Raw genomic sequence first — 25,866 nt, 5'->3', positions numbered from 1 at the left:
CTGATAGTTTGACAGTCGGGCCATCCAACGCTGTTCCATGGCTCCCAACTTAGCTGTCTCTAGATGTGTCAAAGGGTTGTTGTTGGTATAGGCCGTGAACTTAGTGGAGGCCAGGTAGTGCTTGAATCGTTCAGTGATGGCCCAGACCAAGGCCAGGAGCTCCAACTTGAAAGAGCTATAGTTTTCTGGATTCCTCTCGGTAGGACGAAGATTACTGCTGGCATAGGCAATCACCTTCTCTTTGCCATACTGCTTCTGGCTTAACACAGCTCCTAGTCCCTCATTGCTGGCATCAGTGTACAGCAGGAAAGGTTGGCTGTATTCAGGGTAGGCCAGGATTTCTTCACCAGTCGGGATCTCTTTCATCACAGCAAAGTACTCAGACTGCTCTTTACCCCACTGGAAGGTTTTTTTTGCCTCTGTTGGACTGTCCTACCAGGAGATCTTGCAAAGGTGCTGCCTTCTTGGTATAGTCCTTTACAAATCTCCGGTAATACCCGACCAGTCCCAGGAACTGACGTGCCTCCTTGAGATTCTTTGGTTCCGGCCATTTCTGGATGGCAGTGACCTTTTCCGGGTCTGGTGCTACTCCTGCTGGACTGACGATGTGCCCCAGGTACTGAACCTTTTGTTTGAGCAGGTGGCACTTGGAAGGCTTCAATTTCATCCCATACCGGGACAATGCTTCAAATACCTCCGCCAGGTGCTTCAAATGGTCCTCATACATCTTGGAGTACACTATCACGTCATCAAGGTATAGAAGCACGGTCTCGAAGATACGGTGTCCCAAACAGCACTCCATCAATCTCTGGAATGTTCCAGGGGCGTTGCAGAGTCCGAACCGCATACTGTTGAACTCGCAGAGCCCCATCGGGGTAGTGAAGGCCGTCTTCTCCCGGTCCTCCTCAGCAACTGCTACTTGCCAGTACCCACTAGTGAGGTCAAGGGTAGAGAAGTAATTTGCAGACTTTAGTGCAGCCAGGGATTCCTCTATACGGGTCAAAGGGTATGCATCTTTATGTGTTATGCAGTTTACCTGTCTGTAATCTACACACATCCTCATGCTTCCATCCTTTTTCCTGACCAGGGCCAGGGGAGCTGCCCAGGGGCTACAGCTGTCTCTTATTACCCCTGCTTTCTTCATGTCATGCAACATTTCCTTCGCTTTCTGGTAGTGTGCTGGTGGTATGGGCCTGTAACGTTCTTTGATGGGTGGATGGTCACCTGTGGGTATATGGTGTTGTACCCCTTTAATCCTCCCAAAATCAAGTGGGTGTTTGCTGAATACCTGTTCGTATTCCTGGACCACCCTGTGTACACCTTGTTTTTGATGGACAGGAGTGGCGTCAGTCCCAACATGGAGCTGTTGACACCAATCCTCCAGCTGAGCTTCGGAGTCATTACCCTCCACTGTGTCAGATGAGTTTAAAGACTCTACTGTATATATGGCGTCATCATTCACAGTATACAACCTGGCAACAGTGGCGTATCTTGGTAGTTAAATTTACTCCTCCCCACAATTTAGGAGACGCATGGGTACCCTCCCATTGCGTACATCAACTACTCCTCTAGCAGTCAAGAGTGTAGGTCTGTGCTCCGAGCTAATGGGCTCCAATACCGCCTGGTAGTTCTGTCCCTTGAGACCTTTTGCTGCCCTACACCAAATCAGCATTTCACTCATTTGGGGAATCACAATGGGTATCGGGTCTGTCACCCGTACATTACCGATCTCACCACCTGTTAGCTTTACCTGTTGCTGGTACAGGAGGGCTCGAATCTCTCTCTGGAGCACCTTCCTCTGCCCTGGTTTGGCAGTGTCAGCAATTTGTTGGAGTAAAAACAACACTTCTCTCAAACAGTTACCAACAATATTTGTACCAAGTATCATATACAAGTCTGTATCACCAGGGTTAGATTCCACTACAATCAGTCCTTGGTCCTTTAGTTCCGCTCTCCTCACCTTCACTGTCATGTCCTTAACCCCTACTAGGTTAAGAGGAAGGCCATTAGAGGCATACACAGAGAGGTTCGGGGCTGGCGGCTGGAGTTCATCTATGGACCAGTACCTTTTGTAGAGGACGTCAGGTATGATGGTTACGTGTGAGCCGGTGTTCAGTAATGCAGGTGTAGCAATGCCATCCAGCACGATGGACAGGAAAGGCCTTCCTCCCACGAATCGGTGGTACCAGCTTGATGGGCCTGGTTGATTTACTCCTGGGTGTCGGCCCTCGGCCCCAGGGTTTGCTCGTTTAAAGGACAGTTCCGCGCTGTGTGGCCTGACTCATGGCAACAGTAGGAGATGAAGTCTCCTGGAGGGCGACTTTGGTCATTGGTCCTCCCACGGGGTGGCGTTGTCCTCCTCCGGGGTGGCATTGTCCTCCTACGGGGTAGTGTTGTCCTCCTTCTTCTCCTCATCCAGGGGACATCCTCAGGGCTCTCGGCGAGTAGGATCCTTCCTTCCGGCTCAGGCTCCTCCTGTAGCTGCAGGGTGCTCAGGACAGTGGCCAGGGTTTAACTTAGCTGACGCACTTCAGAGCGCAGGCTGTCCAGCTCGCTAGGGGGCACTGGTTCCATCTTTGTTTCAGCCATTAATGAAGGAGCAGTGGGTGCTGCGGACACTGGCATGGCCCCACCCTGGTAGCGCTGGATAGCAGTCCCTGATGTTTCCAGGGGCTGTAGACCCCTAATAGCCATGTCCTTCAGGGTGTCAAAGGTGGCGCCTGGATGATCTAAAGCCCACCACTGTACAGTCCTGCTCTCCTCCAGGGACCTCAACCCCCGGATGAACTGTTCCATCAGCATTTTATTTTCATCTTGTATGCTGGCTGGACTAACCTGTTTCAGGGCCCGCAGGGCTTCCTGTACGCGCCAGGCCTAGTCCCAGATACTGTCCTCAGGTTTCTGGACACAGTGGTAGAACCTCATCCGAAGATCTGTCTCAGTGCGGTTTTCAAACACAGTTTGCAGTCTCTTAAAGAAATCGATACTGATTCCTGGTCTGCGGCTGGCCAGGTTTCAACTTCCCGCTCTGCGGCACCAGTCAATTGTCCCAGCACAGCAGCGGCTCTCTGCTTACCAGTCATAGAATACATGTCCAGTACACCGCATAATTTTCTCTTGAACCCGGACAGGGTGTCTGGTTTGCCATCATACTGGGGAAGCCATTTTGCTCCAGGGATATATACGGCAGGGCCATGGGTATCAACGGAGTCACGACCCCTGCTGGTGGAGCGGCCGCTCCGGCCTGTGCAGCGCTGGGCACAAGTTGGGCATCAGGAGCGTTAACCGGTTCTCCGGCGGCTTTCTGGTCGTCGGCCATGGTTGCGCCCCCCTAGTAAACCGTAGCCTACCTTCTTCACTTCTTATCAGGTAGGTAGCAGCTCTGTGGACGACGGTCTTCTTCCAGGAACTTGCGTCGCTTGTGTCTGACGTCAGAGCGTCCTCTGGACTCCTTCCAGGTCCTGACGCTTCCTGGTTCGATGTCAGGGGCGGGGTGTGTCCTGGGCTTCGCGCGCTTTTCACAGTTACGCCTCTCGGGTTCCCGTGGTTACGCCCCTCTTCTTCCCACGCGGCTACAGGAAAATGGCGGACGATGGCGGGAAACAGCGGCAATTGGCGGGAAAACTTCACCACAGTGAGTATTACAGTCTTTTAAGGTGCACAGTACCTGGTGGCAACGGGCACGGAATCCTGTTCGTCACGCCAAGTTTGAGGTGCCCCCAGAGCCGTGGGGTTCTCGGCAGCCGGGCCTCTGGATGCCGGTGGTCCCTGTAGGCGCGGACCCGGTGTCCGGTGTATATTTCGGGGTGAGCCAGGTACGCTCCTCTGCCCCCTCAACTCCTCTCTCCTTTCTTCTCTGCCGTCGACCACACTTAGGACCCTCACTACGGCAGCAGCGGACGTGCTGCGTCTTTGCTGCTCTCAGCGTCAGCACGCTCTCCGACTCTCTGAACTAACTAAGCTGCCTGGCTCCACCCTCCCTATATATATCCCTAACGGGCTCCCTCTGCTGATCTGAGGGGGTAGGGTGGAGGTGTGTGAATGCAATGAGGGCTTCTTGTGGAGAAGTCCATCCATGCACCCTACTGGGTTCTGTGGCACCTGTGGGTAGCAGGGCGCCACAGCACATCAATGCGAGCTGTGGCAAGAAGGTTTGCTCTGTCTGTCAGCGTAGTGTCCAGAGGCTGAATGCGCTACCAGGAGACAGGCCAGTACACCAGGAGACGTGCAGGGGGCCATAGGAGGGCAACAACATAGCAGCAGGACCGCTACCTCCACCTTTGTGCGAGGAGGAACAGGAGGAGCACTGCCAGAGCCCTGCAAAATTACCTCCAGCAGGCCACAAATGTGCATGTGTCTGCACAAACGGTTAGAAACTGACTCCATGAGGCTGGAATGAGGGCCCGACGTCCACAGATGGGGGTTGTGCTCACAGCCCAAACACCGTGCAGGATGCTTGGCATTTGCCACAGAACACCAGGATTGGCAAAGTCACCACTGGCGCCCTGTGCTCTTCACAGATGAAAGCAGGTTCACACTGAGCACATGTGACAGACGTGACAGAGTCTGGAGACACCGTGGAGAGCGATCTGCTGCCTGCAACATCCTTCAGCATGACCGGTTTGGCAGTGGGTCAGTAATGGTGTGGGGTGGCATTTCTTTGGAGGGCCGCACAGCCCTCCATGTGCTCGCCAGAGGTAGCCTGACTGCCATTAGGTACCAAGATGAGATCCTCAGAACCCTTGTGAGACCATATGCTGCTGCGGTTGACCCTGGATTTGTCCTAATGCAGGACAATGCCTGACCTCATGTGGCTGGAGTGTGTCAGCAGTTCCTGCAAGATGAAGGCATTTAAGCTATGGACTGGCCCGCCCATTCCCCTGACCTGAATCCGATTGAGCACATCTGGTACATCATGTCTCTCTCCATCCACCAACTGACTGTCCAGGAGTTGGCGGATGCTTTAGTCCAGGTCTGGGAGGAGATCCCACAGGAGACCATCCGCAACCTCATCAGGAGCATGCCCAGGCGTTGTAGGGAGGTCATACAGGCACGTGGAGGCCACACACAATACTGAGCCTCATTTTGAATTGTTTTAAGGACATTACATCAAAGTTGGATCAGCCTGTAGTGTGTTTTTCCACTTTAATTTTGGGGGTGACTCCAAATCCAGGCCTCCTCTGGTTAATAAATTTGATTTCCATTGATGATTTTTGTGTGATTTTGTTGTCAGCACATTCAAGTTTGCACAGAACAAAGTATTCAAAGAGAATATTTCATTCGTTCAGATCTAGGATGTGTTATTTGAGTGTTCCCTTTATTTTTTTGAGCAGTGTATATCGAAAGGAAGAAAATATCCTCTTTACTCTTATTAATTATGCTTTGTGAGAGTATCTTTCTGTGTATATCTTGTAATAAATGTCTCATCACATGCAATTTCACTCTTGTGTCTATGACATCTTGCTGTTTTGGTTCATTATTCTACAGAAAAAGAAATCCCATTGACTTACATTTAATTTCCTAGGCTGTCTCACATAGGAACATCTCCTCCATTCTACATTCTAACTTATAGGCTTTCTAAAACCTCTGGAGGAAATCTGATTCTGTCTCTTCTATTATTAATTCCTATTATCGCCTCAAAATTTCTTTCTTACACATTTCAAAATACAGCAAATGAGACATTCTAAATTACATTTCAAATTTAGTAATACAAATTGAATGTTGCTCATAACTCTTTAGAAATATAACTTATTTCTTATTAGATTATTTTAAGTATAAAACAAGATCCCTTTAATGGGAATATTTACTATGTTAACAATATAGTCATTCACATCTGTCTTGTTTTACTCCCCCTAATGGCAGCGGCACATTTATAATTCTAAAGATGGAATTAGTAAGAGGAGAACTTTAATTTACAGCTTTATCGCTCACTTGAGTATGAAAGTGTAATACGGCAATAGATCAAGATATTTCTGGTTGCCTAGTCTTTGAGTCTAGATCCTTTGAAACGTATTAAACTAAGCAAAATTGCACACAGCAAAAACGGACCAGTTAATTAGTGTCCTTAATATATTAGGAGCTTAATTAAATGTATCATTTGATTTCAATGATTCTCTGTCATATTTTATCAGGTTTGACTCATGTATTAATGTGAGTTATTTTTTTATTGCATTATTTTACAAGAGCTTAAAGCTACCCTTATTAATCATTATTTTATGTATATTTTACACAATTTTGTTGGTACTGTCTATATAATGTTAATAATATACCTATCTATATGGAGAGATGAAATTAAACTGAGATTTTACATTTTTAAAAGTCTATTTGGACAAAACTTGATAGGTGTAGGACCTTTGATTTTAATAATTATAAAATGGGATTACAAAAGATTAAGACAAAGATGACTAGACCACTCACATAGTATACGACGTGACCGCGTATGGCCTAGTCAGCAATGGCACCTGCTCGAAGATCGGAAACAGAAGAAGAAAGAAGAGATCATTGCAAGAAGGAAGAGGAATGATGGTGGCCGAACAGGTATGGTGAGGGTGGAGGAGAGGTTTATTATTTTTAACTACTTCCCACCTGACCCAATTTGCGCTGAATTTCTTCAATGCAATTAGAATCTCATAGTTTTATAGTTTCATAATTTTTAAGGTTGAAAATGGACAGAAGTTCATTGATCAACTTATAATCTAACATGTTGATCCAGAGGAAGGTTAAAGCCCCATGAGGCAGATGCTAATTGCTCCATATTAGTGGAAAAATTCCTTTTCAACTTCACATATGGCAATCAGACTAGCTCCCTGGATGAACGTCCCATCACAAAATGTATTAGCTATAACCAGTAATATTATATTTATCAAGAAAGGCCCTCCTTTAATTTTTTTAGTGAATAATCAACAATTACAACATCATATGCAGAGAGTTCCAAAATCTCACTGCTTGCACTATAAAGAATCTATTCCGTGAATTGAGCAAATCTATCAAATTTTGGGAGATTCGATCAACTCTAGTACACATACAGTTGTGCTCAAAAGTTTACATACCCCGGCAGAATTTTTCCTTTCTTGGCCTTGTTTCAGAGAATATGAATGATAACAAAAAAACTTTTTCTCCACTCATAGTTATTGGTTAGGTGAAGCCATTTATTGTCAAACTACTGTTTTCTCTTTTTAAATCTTAATGACAACCAAAAACATCCAAATGACCCTCATCAAAAGTTCACATACCCTGGTGATTTTGGCCTGATAACATGCACAGAATTTGACACAAATGCGTTTGAATGGCTACTAAAGGTAACATCCTCACCTGTGACCTGTTTGCTGGAAATCAGTGTGTGTGCATAAAAGCTGAGTGAGTTTCTGGGATCCAGACTGATGTTTTGGGGATGTGTAAGCTACAAAGGCACAGGAAACTTGGTAAAAGTTGAAGGAAAGATGAATGCAGCACGTTATCAGCAAATACTGGAGGCAAATTTGCACTCATCAGCCTGGAAGCTTCACATAGGACATACTTGGACGTTCCAACATGACAACGATCCAAAACACAAGGCCAAGTCGACCTGTCATTGGCTACAGCAGAACAAAGTGAAGGTTCTGGAGTGGCCATCTCAGTCTCCTGACCTCAATATCATTGAACCACTCTAGGGAGATATCAAGCGCGCAGTTCATACTAGACAGCCCAAGAATTTACAGGAACTGGAGGCTTTTTGCCAAGAAGAATGGGCAGCTTTACCATCTGAGAAATTAAAGAACCTCATCCACAACTACCACAAAAGACTTCAAGCTTTCATTGATGTTAGAGGGGGCAATACACGGTATTAAGAACTGGAATATGTGAACTTTTGATCAGGGTCATTTGGATGTTTTTGGTTGTCATTCAGATTTAAAAATAGAAAACACAGTAGTTTGACAATAAATGGCTTCACCCAACCAATAACCATGAGTGGACAAAAAGTTTTTTTGTTATCATTAATATTCTCTGAAACAAGGCCAAGAAAGGAAAAATTCTGCTGGGGTATGTAAACTTTTGAGCAAAACTGTAATTTCAGATGACTCTTGAGAATATGCTATCAATTATATGTACATGATGAATAACGTTATTTCTGGCAATTCTGCATTAATCGCCACTTCAAGCTCTGCAAAATGACTTTAGTTGCCTATGAATTAGTGGGTAACTAATATATCTGCCATACACAGAACCCACAGACATTATGGATTTCTGTACTCCTGTCTCTATGTAGCACATGTTCAGAAGCAGCAAGAACATGGAGAACATTATACAGCAGTACTGAGCAGAGAATCCAACTCTGGGGTGAGATAAAACACTTACTTGAAAACATCAGCCTGGGTTTTGTCCGTGCCTCTTTCTTTCATGCTGTATTAAACTCTGTTCCATCTCCTTCTATATCGGAACTCTTCTCCTTCCCTTCAGTGAATTGGTAGTCTGTCTTGTTTAGATCAAGATGGATTTTGTATAGAGAAAAAAATCATCAAATCCAAGGAATAAAATAGAAGGATCTTCTTTATCGCATAACAAAAATAGATAAAAAAAACCCTTTGAAACGGAAAAGGTATACATGATAGTCATGAAATACTGACACGTTTCCAGAATAACAATAACGCTCTTACTCATAGTCTCAGACATGATGTTTTATGCATTTTTATGCCTTAAAGAAGATCCTATTATTTTATACCTTGAATGTGATGATCTTTTTTTCTTATCTTGTGAAGTGGATGCTCTGTTGGAGCATTGGCACCCATACACACTAAGTCAAGAAATACTATTTGGACTATGGCGTGGTGAGCTTTCATATCAGATCCAATATGGGTTTTGGCAGCTTTTTGAGTGAATTGTTAACTCAAAAGTGGAAATAGAAGAATATTTCTCTTATAATATATGTTACAAAGTTTGTTTGATTTATACAAAGCTTGTTGAAATGACAGCGACCATTTCACTTCATTCTGAGGATAGGTGGAAGTCCTGTAAGTTGGAACCACAGTAATTAGGAAGTGATGGTATGATGATATATCCCAGTGATTGCCTATCTCTTTTAGTGATGGTGAAACCTCTTTTACTTATTTCATGTATAAATAACACTTTTTTTTAATGGATCTCGTCTTGATCTAAAAATTTCAAGCCATGACGACTTGATGGATGAAAAAACTGTAGGAAGATCGATCTTGTGTAAGCCTAGATAGGTCAACCAGGGTCTTCTCTTCTGTTTTCTAAATAGTATCAAACCATAGGGTTGTTGGTCTTCATTTTCGCCTTGTTACTACTATTCATCTGGCCATAATGTCCTTCTCCAGTGATTGCTGTCTTCATATAATGTGTCCAAAGTAGGCAAGTCATAGCTTGGTGATCCTGAAAACTTTATCCAGTGACATCATTGTTGATTTGCCCATAGCTATTCTCCTATTGAGGTGGGGTGTCATTGCTGCATCTTGAGTGATGATTGAGCCAAGTAGGTTGAAGTCCTTTACAACTTCCAGTTCGTCACCGTCCATCTCAAATGTGTCCCAGTCGTACCTGGCAGTAGCCAATATATATATATTCTTTGTATTGAGTAGCAGTCCCATGTTTGAGCTTTCCATCTTGACACTCTCTAATAAGTCCTTCATTATATAATTCAATAATATTAGCGTATTATATTATTACAAGCAAAAAAAACTCAACTCACAAAACTCAAAATAGACCACATCCTTGGCAGATTCGTGCCACCTTAGCCCTAACTGGAACAGGAGCTTAAAGCATTTTTTTTGTTTGTAATAATATCATACTCTACTAATAACAATAATACCAGGGTATTACATTATTAAACCAAAAAAGTGCTTTAAGCTTCTGTTCCAAGTAGGGAGTAAGGTAGCATGAATCTGCTCAGGAGGTGGCCTGTTTTCACTTTTGTTCCTTATGCTATATGTAGACTATGTTGTTGCCAAGGCAACCGTCTTGTCTTTCTGCCTCTTTAATAAAGCTTAACTACAGTTCAGAGGTGTACATTTTTGTATGTGCAGGAATAAAATATATGTATTTCATATTTTATATTCATATCTTCACTGGTATACAGGACTTACATCTCATTTCATGTCTGGCAAGAAAAGCCATTATGCAAACGTTAACTTTCATAAATACCCTATATTTTCTCTACACTTGGTATTGAAAGATGGGTCATTATTAGAGACAGTTGTGAAGGTTACTGCTTAACTTCTATTTTATTTTTGTGGCATGCCTCAGATGGCATAGTTCTACATAGTCATAGCAAATTAAGGAAATCACATAATGAAAAAATTATTGCATTGAAAGCCTGATTAAAAGTCATGACCCAAATCTACTCAGACAATTATCCTTCTAAAAATGTAATTTTATGTGAGTCAAAGTTACATCTGCTGATTTAGCTTTAAATAATGAAACCACTGCATACTGCTATATTTCATATATTGAACAATTTCTATCATAAGAAGCAGCAGAAGAATTCTACTCAAGAAATGTTCTCTTTATAAGAAATAAAAATGAAAATCTAAATAAATATGAGGTAATTTCCATTGGTTCATTGTTGTAGAATATTCGTATAGAATATTCCTATTATGTATTTAATGGCTTTTTTAAAGTTAAATGGATATTTTATATGTGTTGACGATAAAGGTTAATCATATTATTAATGAACAGTGATTTGGTCATTTTATTTGGGCAATTTGCTGTCACTTCACCTAAATAAATTTGGAATTAGGTGAAATTCTGAAAAAACTATATTAATAAATTCAGTGGGATGAGTGATATGCATTCCAAAATATTTAAAAAGTAAAGTATAAAGTAATCTAATCATCTTCTAAAACTATAGAACTATATCATACACTGTATATATATGTAAAACTGCCAATGACTTGGCACAAAAGAAATCTGGTGCCTGTATCTAAAAAGAAATGCTATGAGCCCCAGACACAATAGATAACTTTCTATCTTTAAACTGGCAGCCATCTTTCCCAACATCTCCGAGTGCTCCAGTATTCTCAAGAGAGAGCTTCTGCCAGACTCATTTGGCTGCTGCTAATCTCAAGGAGAACAACAGGATTGACAATACGAAATTGGACATGACAGATTCTTATCTCCATCAACATCATCTGTCGGGGAAGAATTGGGAGGTCATCATTCCCATTTGACTGTCAACCGAGCCCACCTATAATGGCAGGCAAGACTGACAGTCTAATGTGTATGGGGTCCTTTGGTCTTCTGAAAGTATTTACATACCTGGAAACTGAACATCTATTGATGGAAAGATATTTGAGGTTTTAATACAAAGGGTTGTTAACCAAAGACGTGAAGATGTGTAAAAAAAATATACAGCGCTGTTATTTACCCTACTGCACTGCTGCTCTGCCACTCCTGTATTTTGATAGGCTGCAAAGATGAATTTACAGTGGGGAACATAAGTATTTGATACATTGCTGACTTTGCAAGTTTTCCCACCTATAAAGAAGGGAGAGGTCTCTAATTTCTATCGCAGGGACACTTCAACTGTAAGGCCACGGCCCCACTATCAGTATTTGGTCAGTATTCAGTCAGTATTTTTTTTCAGGAGTGGGAGTCAAAACTAGGAGTGGGTGATAAATGCAGAATTAGTGCACTTGTTTCTATTATACCTGATTATTCCACTCCTGGTTTTGGCTCCCATTCCTGAAAAAAAATGCTGACCGAATACTGACCAAATACTGATAGTGGGGCCGTGGCCTTAGAGACAGAATCTTAAAAAAAATACAGAAAATCTTGTATGATTTTTATATAATTAATTTGCATTTTATTGCGTAAAGTATTTGATACAATAGAAAAATAGAACTTAATATTTGGTACAGAAAACTTTGTTTGCAATTACGAAGGTCTGACCTTTCCTGTAGTTTTTGTCCAAGTTTGCACACACAGCAGCAGGGATTTTGGCCTACTCCTCCATACAGATCTTCTCCAGATCTTTCAGGTTTCAGGGCTTTTGCTGGGCAACATTGAGTTTCAGCTCCCTCCAAAGATTTTCTATTGGGTTCAGATCTGGCTTGGCCGCTCCAGGACATTGAAATGCTTCATACGGAGCCTCTCCTTAGTTGCCCTGGCTGTGTGTTTTGGGTAATTGTCATGCCAGAAAACCAAGCCATGACCAATATTTAATGCTCTTACAGAGGGAAGGATGTTGTTGGCCAAAATATTTCGATACATGACCTCATCCATCCTCCCTTTAATACGGTGCAGTCGTCCTGTCCCTTTGCAGAATAGCACCCCAAAGTATGATGTTTCCCCCATCATGCTTCACGGTTGGGACCGTGTTCTTGGGGTTGCACTCATCCTTCTTCTTTCTTCAACCATGGCGATTGGCATTGGTGCCAAAAAGTTCTATTCTGGTCTCATCTGACCACATACTTCTCCCATTCATCCTCTGGATCATCCAGATTGTCATTGATGAACTTCAAACTGGCCTGGACATGTGTTGGTGTGAGCAGGAGGACCTTACGTGCCCTGCAAGATTTTAATCCATGACGGTGTAGTGTGTTACTAATGGTAATGTTTGAGACGGTGGTCCCAGCTCTCTTCTGGTCATTGACCAGCTCCTCCCATGTAGTTCTGGGCTGATTCCTGACCTTTCTCAGAATCATCCTTACCCCATGAAGCGAGATATGGCATGGAGCCCCAGATTGAGGAAGATTGACAGTCATCTTGTGTTTCTTACATTTTCTAATAATAAAATAATTGCGCCAACAGTTGTTGCCTTCTCACTAAGCTGCTTGCCTATTGTCCTGTAGCCCATCTCAGCCTTGTGAAGGTCTACAATTTTGTCCCTGGTGTCCTTAGACAGCTCTTTGGTCTTGGTAATGGTGGAGAGATTGGGCTGTGATTGATTGTGTGGACAGGTGTCTTTTATACTAGTAACAAATTCAAATAGGTGCAATTAATACAGGTAATGAGTGCACAGTAGGAGGGCTTCTTCAAGAAAAATTACCAGGTCTGTGAGAGCCAGGATTTTTGCTGGTTGGTAGGTGATAAAATACTCATTTCATGCAATAAAATGCAACTTAATTATTTAAAAATTATACAATGTTATTTTTTGTTTTTTATTTTTAGATTCTGTCTCTCACAGTTGAAATGTACCTATGATAAAAATTACAGATCTCTCCATTCTTTGTAGGTGGGAAAACTTGCAAAATAAGCAGTGTATCAAATACTTATTTTCCTCACTGTATGTCAATAGTGCATATGACCGCAGCAGCCAATCACTGGGTTCAGCAACTCTGCTCATGAGCTGCTAAGTCCAGTGACTGACTGCAGTTGTTAAGCATGCTGTCAAAATGATGTTACTTCTCCAGCCTAGCAACAGACTGTTGCAGACAACCACCTGAATTCATACAGAGGAATGTAGTTTTTTTTTTTTTTGCTTTCATACAAATCTAACAGAAAAAGAATTGTGGTTTGCTTAATCAAGAACAGTATATAGAATGTTATACACTGTACATATGGCATCCGATGAAGATTTGTTCAGTAACACATAATGTCCCAAAACAAAATGCCTGTTCCAGCTATGAAAAGAAAGTTGGCTTGTTGTAAGATGTAATTGATGAATTTATTAAGTTAATGATAGATATGTTTGAGATAGATAAAAGATCAATATTGATATGAGATAGATCAGAGAGAACGAGAGAGATGGACACTGAAATAGATAGATAGATAGATAGATAGATAGATAGATAGATAGATAGATAGATAGATAGATAGATAGATAGATAGATATTAAAAAAATCTGAGGCTGTATGTGCCAAACTGTTGTCTCTGCAGGTCTGGGGAAGAGACATGAGATCAGGAGTTAGTAAAAAGTGAATGCAATGCACTGACGGAAAAATTCTGTTGCTTACTAGTCATGTGTGAAAGATATTGCCCTCTTACAGTATAGGAAGAAAAGAAACCAAAATTGCAGTGGAGTGAGTAAGGGCTGAGGATTATAGGAGTCCAGTGATTCACCTACAAATACAGTGCTGGACAAACATTTTAGGCATGTGTGTGAAAAAAAAAATTCTGTAGGGATACTTTGAAAAATAGAAATCTTAATAGTTTACTTTTATAAATTAACAATAGTGATGAGCGAACGTGCTCGCCACTAGTCGGTACTTGCCTGAGCATCAGGGTGCTCGACAAGTTCGGCGCTCGGCGACTATTTACAGGTTGCTCAGGCAGGAACCTATGAACCAATGAACATGCAGGGATTGCCTGCCACGAACTGTAATGCCGTAGCCTTGTTGGTTGTGGGCATTACAGTGATTGGTTGGCCGCACAGCATCATCAGGTCTATATAAGACCTGGCGCTGCTATGCTCGTCATAGTCTAGCCTGGAATCAGGCAGAGTAGGGAGAGTTGCTGCTGAGTCAGGGAGAGATTTGCTTGTTTAGAGTTAGTATAGGTATTCCACAACATATATCTATATATCCATCTGAACTAACAGCCCTTCTGAGGACTAATCCAGGTGCATATTTTCAGTGGTGAAGGTGATAGCAGGAGTTAGGCAGGCAGGCAGTGTATGTGGCAGACTGCAGTGCATATAGTGCAAGTGGGTCCATAGCACAATCCTGCTGCTGCTGTTGTTCTTAAAGATAATTGTAGACATAGCCCCAGGTATCAGAGGCCAGAGCAAATTTTTTTTTTTATCTTAATCCTGGTTATTTGCTTAAAAAGCAATCCAGAGTACACCATTTTTCTGCTCCATTTGCTTGTTAGCACTGCAGAATACAGCCAAATCTGTTCCATATTTCAGCGATAAAAATCCAGAAATTTGAACTGAACCTGAAAAATATTGGCCTCCTTTTCCGTTCTGCTGCAGTGTGTCAATTAAGCTATTCACCCTGGGTCTCTGTGTAGAATAATATTAGTAAATTACAGGCCTGATATTTAAAACCGTGGTTCTCTGTCATACATATCACATATAACAGTGTTCCAAAATCAGCCATTTCTGCCTTCCATTTCATTGCAGTGTGTTGGTCAAGCTATTCACACTAGGTCTCTGTGAAGAATAATATTAGTAAATTACAGGCCTGCTATTTAAAATCGTGTTTCTCTGTCAGACGTATCACATATAACTGCGTTCCAAAATCAGCCATTTCTAGTGAACGTGGAAAATATTGTCCTCCATTTAAAATGGTCAAGGTGCGTGGCAAGAGACGGGGAAGTGGATGGGATGGTGATGCTGCATGCAGAGGCCGAGGTCGTGGTCAAGCTGAAATTTTGCCACAACAAACACCCACATCTTGTCGCCCGACGTTCCTGTCCCAATTGCTAGTGGACCGCAGCACACCACTATTGAACCCAGAGCAATGTCAAAAGGTTGTTGGTTGGATAGCAGATAATGCTTCCAGTCACTTTGCCACCACCACTACCACCCTGTCTTACACACGGTCAAGTCTCAGTAGCCTTGAGTATGGACCGCATATTCCTCACCCTGATCCTTCTTCCTCCCACCATGCTGAGTACCCGGAGACAACTGATCCCACACTTGGACACTCAGAAGAGCTGTTCACTTTTCCATTTATAGATTCGGGCCTCTCGCCCGGCCAGCTTCAAGGGAGTCAAGAGGAGAACACGTGTAGTGATGCCCAAATGTTTGAGCAGCCACGGTCACATGAAGGCAACAGTGGGAAAGTGCAATAACTGTCGCAAGAGGTGGATGATGATGATGATGAGACACAAGCCAGAAAGTCAGGAGGAGGACCAGGGAGCTGAAGTGGAAGATGAGGCGGTGGATGATATAGTAACTGACCCAACCTGGCAGGGGGACTTGCAGAGTGAGAACAGCAGCATAACAGGCAGGAAGAAGCAGTGTGGTGGCTGCAGACACAAGGCGGGAAAGCGTTCCTCGTAACACCAACATGATGGAAGTTGCCAGAACAACTGTTAGGTGTTCCCGAGTCTAGTTGTTTTCTAAAAACTCTGCAGATAACCCCAAAAAGGTCATTTGCACCACTTGCCATGCCAGCATCAGCAGGGGTAGCAAAACTAGCAACCTGACCACCAACAGCATGATCGGGCACATAGCAGCAAAGCACCCGACTAAGTGGGCCAAATACGAGGGCCCAGCCACAATGTCTGTGGGTGACACCACTGCCTGTTCTGCTGTTGTGCGTGCATGCCAATCCCCTTTCCATGGCGCATGCAAAGATGCCTACCGCCCTGTACGTGTCGGTGCACATTGTCAACTAGCACCATCAGCAAGCACGTCCACTTTCTTGTCCCAGCGTAGTGTTCAGTTGTCCCTACCCCAGTCTTTCAAATGCAAGCGCAAATACGAAGCCAACTCCACACTACTAAATTCACACATTTCGCGACTGCATGCGCTTGAAATGTTGCCTCTTAGGCTCCTGGAGACGGAAGCTTTCCCAACCTGATGGCGGTGGCCGTCCCTCGGTATTCGGTCCCCAGCTGCCACTATTTCTCCCGGTGTACCATCCCTGCATTACACGAGCACGTGTCCCACAACATTAGCCTTGCCATAAACAACACAGTTACTGGGAAAGTCCACCTAATCAGGGACATGTGGACAAGTGCTTGTGGGCAAGGACGGTACATCTCGCTGACGCACACTGGGTTAATATAGTGGAAGCCATTACCCAGTCGGAACTTGGGACAGAACACGTCCTCCCAATGCCGAGGATTGCGGACCCTGGGTCAATCTGGGTGGCCCCCACATTCTACAGCTCCTGCACCTCCTCCTCCTCTTCAGTCTCCATCTCTGAAATGAGCACATCAGTCAAAAGCTTGAAGCACTGCAGCACTGCCTCGGCCAAGCGGCAATAGGTTGTGCTGAAGCTAATATGCTTAGGTGACAAACCGCACACCGCTGAAAAGTTGTGGACAACTCTGAAAGAGCAGGCAGATCTGTGGCTGACACCGCTAAACCTACAGCCAGGCATGGTCATGTGTGACACAGGCCGGAACCTGGTGGCAGCTCTGAAGCGAGGCGGGCTCACACATGTACCATGCCTGGCCCATGTGCTTAACCTCGTGGTTCAGCGGTTTCTCAAAACCTACAGTAGCATTGGCACCTCTGCCTCCTGCCGGGCAGAGACGCCGATCCCCTCACCGCCGCGGTCCCAGTCTGACATCCTCCAGCTCCCCTGCTGCTTCCGTCCACACGCAGCTTCCCGGGCACTGTACTTAAGGCGCGCGCGCTTCCTCCCACTTAAAGGTGCCGCACACGCCATCCTAAAGAGTCCCCAGCCAATGGCCGGAGGACTACTCCTTTATTAAGCACCTCCTCCAAAATGGAGGTGCCTGTGCAAGATTGTTGTTTGTGTGCTAAACACTCTCCTCAGTCCTCAGGTCCCCGTGCCTGCCAGCCTGACTATCAGCCGTGCTTGCCAGGCTGACTATCAGCCGTGCCCGCCTGCTTGTCTATCAGCCGTGCCCGCCAGCCTGTCTATTGTCCGTGCCCACCAGCCTGTCTACCTGCCATGCCTGCCTGCTTACCTACCCACATCACCTCTCCGTCAACCGGCCGTGCTCATCTGCTGTGCCTGTCAGCTTCAGCTATCAGTCCCGTGGAAGTCATCTGCTCTCACAAGGTCGGTCCCAGAGTGGCACCTGGTTCACCTTCCCGGTCTCTCCTTGGTCTACGGTGTCGACTAAGCCGCCGTGTGGCCAGGGTCGATATGGAGAGGCACTTAGTTATGCCCCTCTGGTCCCTCCTTGCATCACAGCACAGAGGTTCCACCACCCGGATGCGTAACAGTTTGCACAGGCACCTCCATTTTGGAGAAGGGGCTTAATATAGGAGTAGTCCTCCGGCCATTGGCCGGGGACTCTTTAGGACGGCGCGCATGGCCCCTTTAAGACGGAGGAAGCACACCCTAAGTACAGTGCCCGGGAAGCATCGCGTGGTGCTCGCACCCCGGGTAGAAGCGGCAGGGGAGCTGGAGGACGTTGGATTGGAACCGCGGCGGTGAGGGGATCGGCGTCTCTGGCCGGCAGGAGGCAGAGGCGCCGACGCTACACCTACCCAGATCTGTTGCTTCTGCTTGTCAAAGTATGCCGTATGTGTGCCCATTTTAGAAAGTCAGCTATAGCTTCCGCCGCCCTTGCCGTGCTTCAGCAGCGTTTGCAGCTTCCAGCTCAACGACTGGTGTACGATGTCCACACGCGTTTGAACTCTACATTGCAAATGTTGGGAAGAATTTGTGAGCAGAAGAGGGCAGTTGTTGACTGCCAGCATCAACACGGCCATCGGTATTCAGGTCAGACTCCACACATAAGACCACAGGAGTGGACATGGAGGTCAGACATTTGTACCATACTCCAAAGCTTTGAGGAGTCCACCAAGATGGTGAGCGGCGATGACGCCTTAATTAGTATCACCATTCCACTTCTCTGTCTTCTGACACACTCTCTGCTCACAATTAAAGAGGATGCATTGCAGACGGAGCATGATGAGATGGAGCAAGGAACCATACAGGGTGATTCCACACAGCCCAGCCTCACATCATCCCAACGTGGATTGGGTGAAAATGAGGAAGAGGGGAAGGAGGAAGAACAGGAGCTAATTTCCTGCGCTATAGATGGTACTACCTGCACAACTGTTATACCGTCTGTTCAGCGTGGATGGCCTGAAGACAGGGAGAAGGAGTACAAGGAGCAGGATGAGGAGGAGAGCATGGTCAGTCATCCTCTTGGTGAGGACACGGAAGTCTTGCCTCTTTGCAGTCTGGCACACATGGCTGATTTTATGTTACGCTACCTTTCCCGTGACCCTTACATTATTAACTTTCTGTCTCTTATTCCCACGCCGGACAGGCCTAATAAAATGGGGCAGTACCAGAATGCCCTTGTTGCGGAATTATTAAAAAAATTCCCATCTGAATATGCTGGCAACAGAGGTCACAGTTTGTTGGACAACCAAGGAGTACAGGTGAGAGAGACACAAATGCAATCCAGCAGAGGCATGGGAACACTGTCAAAGATCTGGGACAGTTTTCTCAGATTCTCCCATCACACAGGCCCTGAGGCGCGGGGAAAACATTTCAGAAAATACTGAGGGAGTACCTTGCTGACCGTACCAATGTCCTACGTGATTCCTCTGTGCCTTATAATTATTGAGTATCCAAGCTGGACACATGGCATGAATTTGCTCTCTACGCCATGGAGGTCCAGGCCGTCCCTGCCCCCAGCGTTTTGTCAGAGTGGGTTTTAGTGCCGCTGGTGGAATTATAACTGATAGGCGCATCTGCCTGTCAACTGAAAATGCTGACAGGCTGACTCTTATAAAAATGAACAAAGGCTGGATTGGGCCAGACTTCTCAACACCACCGAATGACAGCAGCATAGCATAAACTCAAATACAGTGTCTTTTTTTGGGAGGTTTAACTCTATTCGCATGCACCTCTGTCTTCACATCCAGACATGGGTATAAGCTTCCTGATTTTGTCTATTTTCTCTTGTCCTCCTCCTTCTCCTCATCCTCCACTACCATATCACCACAATATCTACCATATCACCATATCTACATCTCTTGCAGGGGGCATTGGAATTCCTCCAAATTTTGGGCAGCCATTGCATTCACTGCATAGGCAAACAGTATGGGAGACCCACTTCCTAATAATGGGAACATTATTTTCAGGAGGCCCTCCGACTTCTACGTCTCTTGCAAGGGACATTGGAGTTCCTCCAAAATTTTGGCAGCCATTGCATTCACTGCATAGGCAAACAGAATAGGAGACCCACTACCTAAAAATGGGAACATTGTTTTTAGGAGGCCCTCCGACCTCTACGTCTCTTGGAAGGGACATTGGAGTTCCTCCAAATTTTTGGCAGCCGTTGCATTCACTGCATAGGCAAACAGTATGAGAGACCCACTTCCTAAAAATGCGAACATTGTTTTCAGGGTGCCCTCTGACCTCTACGCCTCTTGCAAAGGACATTGGAGTTCCTCCAAATTTTTGACAGCTGTTTGATTCACTGCATAGGCAAACAGTATGAGAGACCCACTCTTTTCTAATGGTAATATGTTGTTACTGTGGCCCAGCTCTATGTGTCTTTAAATTGGCATTGGCTTTTTCCCAAATTTTGGCAGCCCTTGCAGTCACTGTATGGGCATAACCACTATAGTAGACCCACTACTTTATAATGAGAACATTTTTTTTACTGAGACTCTCTTCAAAGGGGTATTGGGGTGTGCCTAAATTTTTGGCAGCCCTTGCAGTCACTGCATACGCAATAACAGTATAGCAGACCCACTCTTTAATAATGGGAACAACGAAGCATAGCCAATTGCTGGCCCTTCAAAAATAGTAAGGGCCGCCTGATGGCCCTATAAAAATAGTGTTTGTGACTTTCAGAGACCCTCCTTCATAAATGAAACAGGATGTGTTCGATGATGTCTCACACACCACATGGCCAGATAAGGTAGTAAAATGTTAAAATGACATTTCCTGGTGAATGCATTTTTCACCTTTGAAAGCAATGCAAAAGTGCAAAAACGAATCAAAAACACTACGTGTGAACATAGCCCAAGGTATGGAGGAGCATTTTTGTTTTTGGTTATTTGTTTTACCTTATATACAAGTCATTACCCTGGAAAGGATGTCCCTTAACATTTTTCCCAGGAAAATCTATTTTGGTTTAGTTTTTGTATGTTTTATTGTGAGTCCGTAAAAGTGGCGTAAACCTCTGACAACGTTGTTGACAGCAGTGACCTGGGAGTCAGAGATGGTTCCAGGGGTCTTCCCCATGCTGTTCACATGTCATTTGAGCACTGTTCCTATTGATTTGGGCAGTGGTGGGGGGCCATTGGAAAAATGCTCGAGTTTCCCATAGTTTTACATTGGACTCGTTACTCGGACCGAGCACTTGAGCATTCCAATTTGCTCGACTGGAGCAACGAGTACCAGAGCATTTTAGTGCTCGCTCATCACTAATTAACAATAGTTAATTAATAAAAGAGAAATTTAAATAAAAAATAATATTTAGTGTGACCAACCTTTTCCTTTAAAATGGTATAAATTTTTCTAGATACACTTGCGCACAATTTTTTTAACTCGGCTTGTTCCAAACATCTTGGATAACTAACCACAGATCTTCTGTGGATGTAGGCTTGTACAAATCCTTCTGTCACTTCAAGAAATTACAGACAGGCTTGATAATTTTAAGATCTGGTCTCTCGGTGGGCCATATCATCACTTCTAAGACTCTTTGCTCTTCTTTAGACTGAAGAAAGTTCATAATGACATTGGCTGCATGTTTGGGGTTGTTGTCCTGCAGAATAAATTTGGAGCAAATCAGATGCCTCTCTGATGTTATTGCATGATAAATAGTCATATGTCTGTATTTCTCAGCTTTGAAGTCACCATTAATTTTGACAAAATCCCCATCTCCAGATGTTTAACTGCAGCCTCAAATTTGCGAGGAGCATCCACCATGCTACACTATTGCTTAAATTCTCATTAATGTATCAGTGTCCATCCCTTTGATGAAAAACTGCCTTATTATGCAGACACATATTTAAAATTTTGACTCATTAGCCCAGAACACCCCCCTGTCATTTTTCAGTACCTGTTTCAATGCGGTTGTTCATATTTGAGTCACTTGCCCTTGTTTCTGTGACAATGAGTCACTGCTCACGGACAAGCCGTGAGACAGGACAGTCAGTCAATAATCTATTATCATTAGCAGACTTCACTATACTGTATGCCATCACCTATCATTATGGGAAGATCCTTTTAATTTTAAGAAGTTAATGCCTTTTTCCTATGTATTTTTTGATTGAAGAAAATATATTAAAAGGGTTTTCACAATATCAATATTTGATTTATATTTGTTTGGTAGGTGTCTGACCCATGGAACTTTTATTATATTATTCATTAGAGTTCTCAATCTTTTTTAAGCCACAGCACCAGGCCCGGCTCCAGGTTTTCATCGACCCCTTTAAGAAATACCACGATTCATGATGCACAGATACAGCAGAGAAATATAGGTATAGTACAATGCCAAAGATTTCACTTACTTCTTACATTACATGAGTGATATCTATTGTAAATTCCACAATAACCAATCTTTAATATAACCAGGGATGTGTCCTTCTGTCCGAAGCTTCTATAGACTGAGCATGCTCAGTGTGGTGCCATGAAGACAATATGTCCAGGACAAGAGAGAGAAAGAGAGAGATAAATTTGTGAGTACACCCCCATATCATCAGTACATTATATACACAGCAGTCAGCATAAGTGAGTACACCCCCCTGTATTCTCTATAACAGGATGGGGGTGCACAAAACAGGATGGGGGCAGCACATAACAGGATGGGGGCAGCACATAACAGGATGGGGGCAGCACATAACAGGATGGGGGCAGCACATAACAGGATGGGGCAGCACATAACATAATGGGAGAGCACAAAACAGGATGGGGCAGCACATAACAGGATGGGGGGAGCACATAACAGGATGGGGCAGCACATAACATGATGGGGGAGCACATAACAGGATGGGGCAGCACATAACTTGATGGGGAGCACAAAACAGGATGGGGCAGCACATAACAGGATGAAGGCGCAGGATGGGGGCAACACATAACAGGATGGGGGGAGCACAAAACAGGATGGGGCAGCACATAAGAGGATGGGGGCAGCACATAACAGGATGGGGGGAGCACAAAACATGATGGGGCAGCACATAACATAATGGGGGAGCACAAAACAGGATGGGGCAGCACATAACAGGATGGGGGGAGCACATAACAGGATGGGGCAGCACATAAGATGATGGGGGAGCACATAACAGAATGGGGCAGCACATAACAGGATGTGGGAGCACAAAACAGGATGGGGCAGCACATAACAGGATGAAGGCGCAGGATGGGGGCAACACATGACAGGATGGGGGAGCACAAAACAGGATGGGGCAGCACATAACAGGATGGGGGCAGCACATAACAGGATGGGGGGAGCACATAACATGATGGGGCAGCACATAACATAATGGGGGAGCACAAAACAGGATGGGGCAGCACATAACAGGATAGGGGGAGCACATAACAGGATGGGGCAGCACATAAGATGATGGGGGAGCACATAACAGGATGGAGCAGGACATAACAGGATGAAGGCGCAGGATGGGGGCAACACATGACAGGATGGGGGGAGCACAAAACAGGAGGGGCAGCACATAACAGGATGGGGGGAGCACATAACAGGATGGGGCAGCACATAAGATGATGGGGGAGCACATAACAGGATGGGGCAGGACATAACAGGATGAAGGCGCAGGATGGGGGCAACACATGACAGGATGGGGGGAGCACAAAACAGGATGGGGCAGCACATAACAGGATGGGGGGAGCACATAACAGAATGGGGCAGCACATAACATGATGGGGGAGCACAAAACAGGATGGGGCAGCACATAACAGGATGAAGGCGCAGGATGGGGCAACACATAACAGGATGAAGGCGCAGAATGGGGGCAGCACATAACAGGATGGGGGGAGCACAAAACAGGATGGGGCAGCACATAACAGGATGGGGGGAGCACATAACAGAATGGGGCAGCATATAACATGATGGGGGAGCACAAAACAGGATGGGGGAGCACATAACAGGATGAAGGCGCAGGATGGGGGCAACAAATAACAGGATGGGGGAGCACATAACAGGATGGGGCAGCACATAACATGATGGGGGAGCACAAAACAGGATGGGTCAGCACATAACAAAATAAGGGCAGCACATAACAGGATGGGGGCAGCACATAACAGGATGGGGGCAGCACATAACAGGATGGGGGGAGCACATAACAGGATGGGGCAGCACATAACATAATGGGGGAGCACAAAACAGGATGGGGCAGCACATAACAGGATGGGGGGGAGCACATAACAGGATGGGGCAACACATAACATGATGGGGGAGCACAAAACAGGATGGGGCAGCACATAACAGGATGAAGGCGCAGGATGGGGGCAGCACATAACAGGATGAGGCAGCACATAACAGAATGGGGACAGCACAAAACAGGATGGGGAGCACATAACAGGATGGGGCAGCATATAACAAAATAAGGGCAGCACAAAACAGGATGGGGGATCACATAACAGGATGAAGGCGCAGGATGGGGGCAACACATAACAGGATGGGGGAGCACATAACAGGATGGGGCAGCACATAACATGATGGGGGAGCACAAAACAGGATGGGGGGAGCACATAACAGGATGGGGCAACACATAACATGATGGGGGAGCACAAAACAGGATGGGGCAGCACATAACAGGATGAAGGCGCAGGATGGGGGCAGCACATAACAGGATGAGGCAGCATATAACAGAATGGGGACAGCACAAAACAGGATGGGGAGCACATAACAGGATGGGGCAGCATATAACAAAATAAGGGCAGCACATAACAGGATGGGGGAGCACATAACAGGATGGGCAGCACAAAATAGGATGGGGCAGCACAAAACAGGATGGGGGCACAGGATGGGGGCAACACATAACAGGATGGGACAGCACAAAACAGGATGAGGGCAGCATTTGATACTCTGGAACAATAAGGTCATAAGGTCACCAGGTGTTTAATCACACTTACCTTCCTTATGTAATACTCTATCCCTTATTCTCTACTTACCTCATAAGTTCCATTACAGCATCACCCTACAGGTACCCTTTTGGAACAATAAGATCAACTAATCTACATCAAGCCAGTTCATGCTACCAGGTACCTCCCGCCCAACTGTGTATCTGACTAACACCTTCAGCTCTCCCCACTTCACTACTAATCCTCTCTTTTACAATTCCTTCACAGGAATCCTCAGTTAATTTATACATTCCCACAAGGTAAGGCCTCCCCTAAAGTGAACAGAGAAGCACCCCTCTGAACTATTCTACTACAGAATTTTTAACAGTATTATTATCAGCTTTTTAACTTTTATCTAAAATAAATTGTATATCTTTTATACTCAATGTACTTTTTAGTCCATCCCTTTTTATTCACTCAAACCAGTGAGGATATACATATATTGGTTATTATGTATTCCCATCTCAGCTTGTGGTAGCTGCTTTATCTGCTGCAGGATTGGGTGTGTCTCTTACCAGCGCACCCACTAATATTTTAGTTAAATTCTACAATAGCTCAGAAACTGTTGAATCCGCACAGTGCACAGTGCATGACCTGGGGGGATTCAAAAGTTTTCATTTTAGATCGGACAGTATAGTCCTCCATACAGTATTATTGCCACCACATAGTCTTCCATACAGTATTATGGGCATAACATAGTCCTCCATATAGTATTATTGGAACCACATAGTCTTCAATACAGTATTATGAGCATCACATAATCCTCCATACAGTATTATGGGCATCACATAGTCCTCCATACAGTATTATGGGCACCAAATAGTGCTCCATACAGTATTATTGGCACCACATAGTCTTCGATACAGTATTATGGACACCACATAGTGCTCCATACAGTATTATGGTCACCACATAGTCCTCCATACAGTATAATAGAACTCATATATTGCTCCATTCAGTATAATGGGCCCCAGATATTGCTCCATAGAGTACAATGAGCCCCATATATGGCTCCATACAGTATAATGAGCCCATATATTGCTCCATACAGTATAATGGGCCACATATAGTGCTCCATACAGAATAATGGGCCCCATAGAGCTTTCCATACAGAATAATGGACCCCATATAATGCTCCATACACAATAATGGGCCACATATAATGTTCCATACAGAATAATGGGTCACATATAATGTTCCATACACAATAATGGGCCCCATGTAATGCTCCATAGAGAATGGGCCCCATATAATAATCCATACAGAATAATAGGCCCCATATAATGCT

Source organism: Phyllobates terribilis, unplaced genomic scaffold (assembly GCF_046119375.1).
Source record: "Phyllobates terribilis strain yellow unplaced genomic scaffold, ASM4611937v1 Scaffold_1__5_contigs__length_1240528914, whole genome shotgun sequence".
Lineage (NCBI taxonomy): Eukaryota > Metazoa > Chordata > Amphibia > Anura > Dendrobatidae > Phyllobates > Phyllobates terribilis.
The sequence above is the reverse complement of the archived record's forward strand: the minus strand, read 5'-3'. Positions refer to the sequence as shown.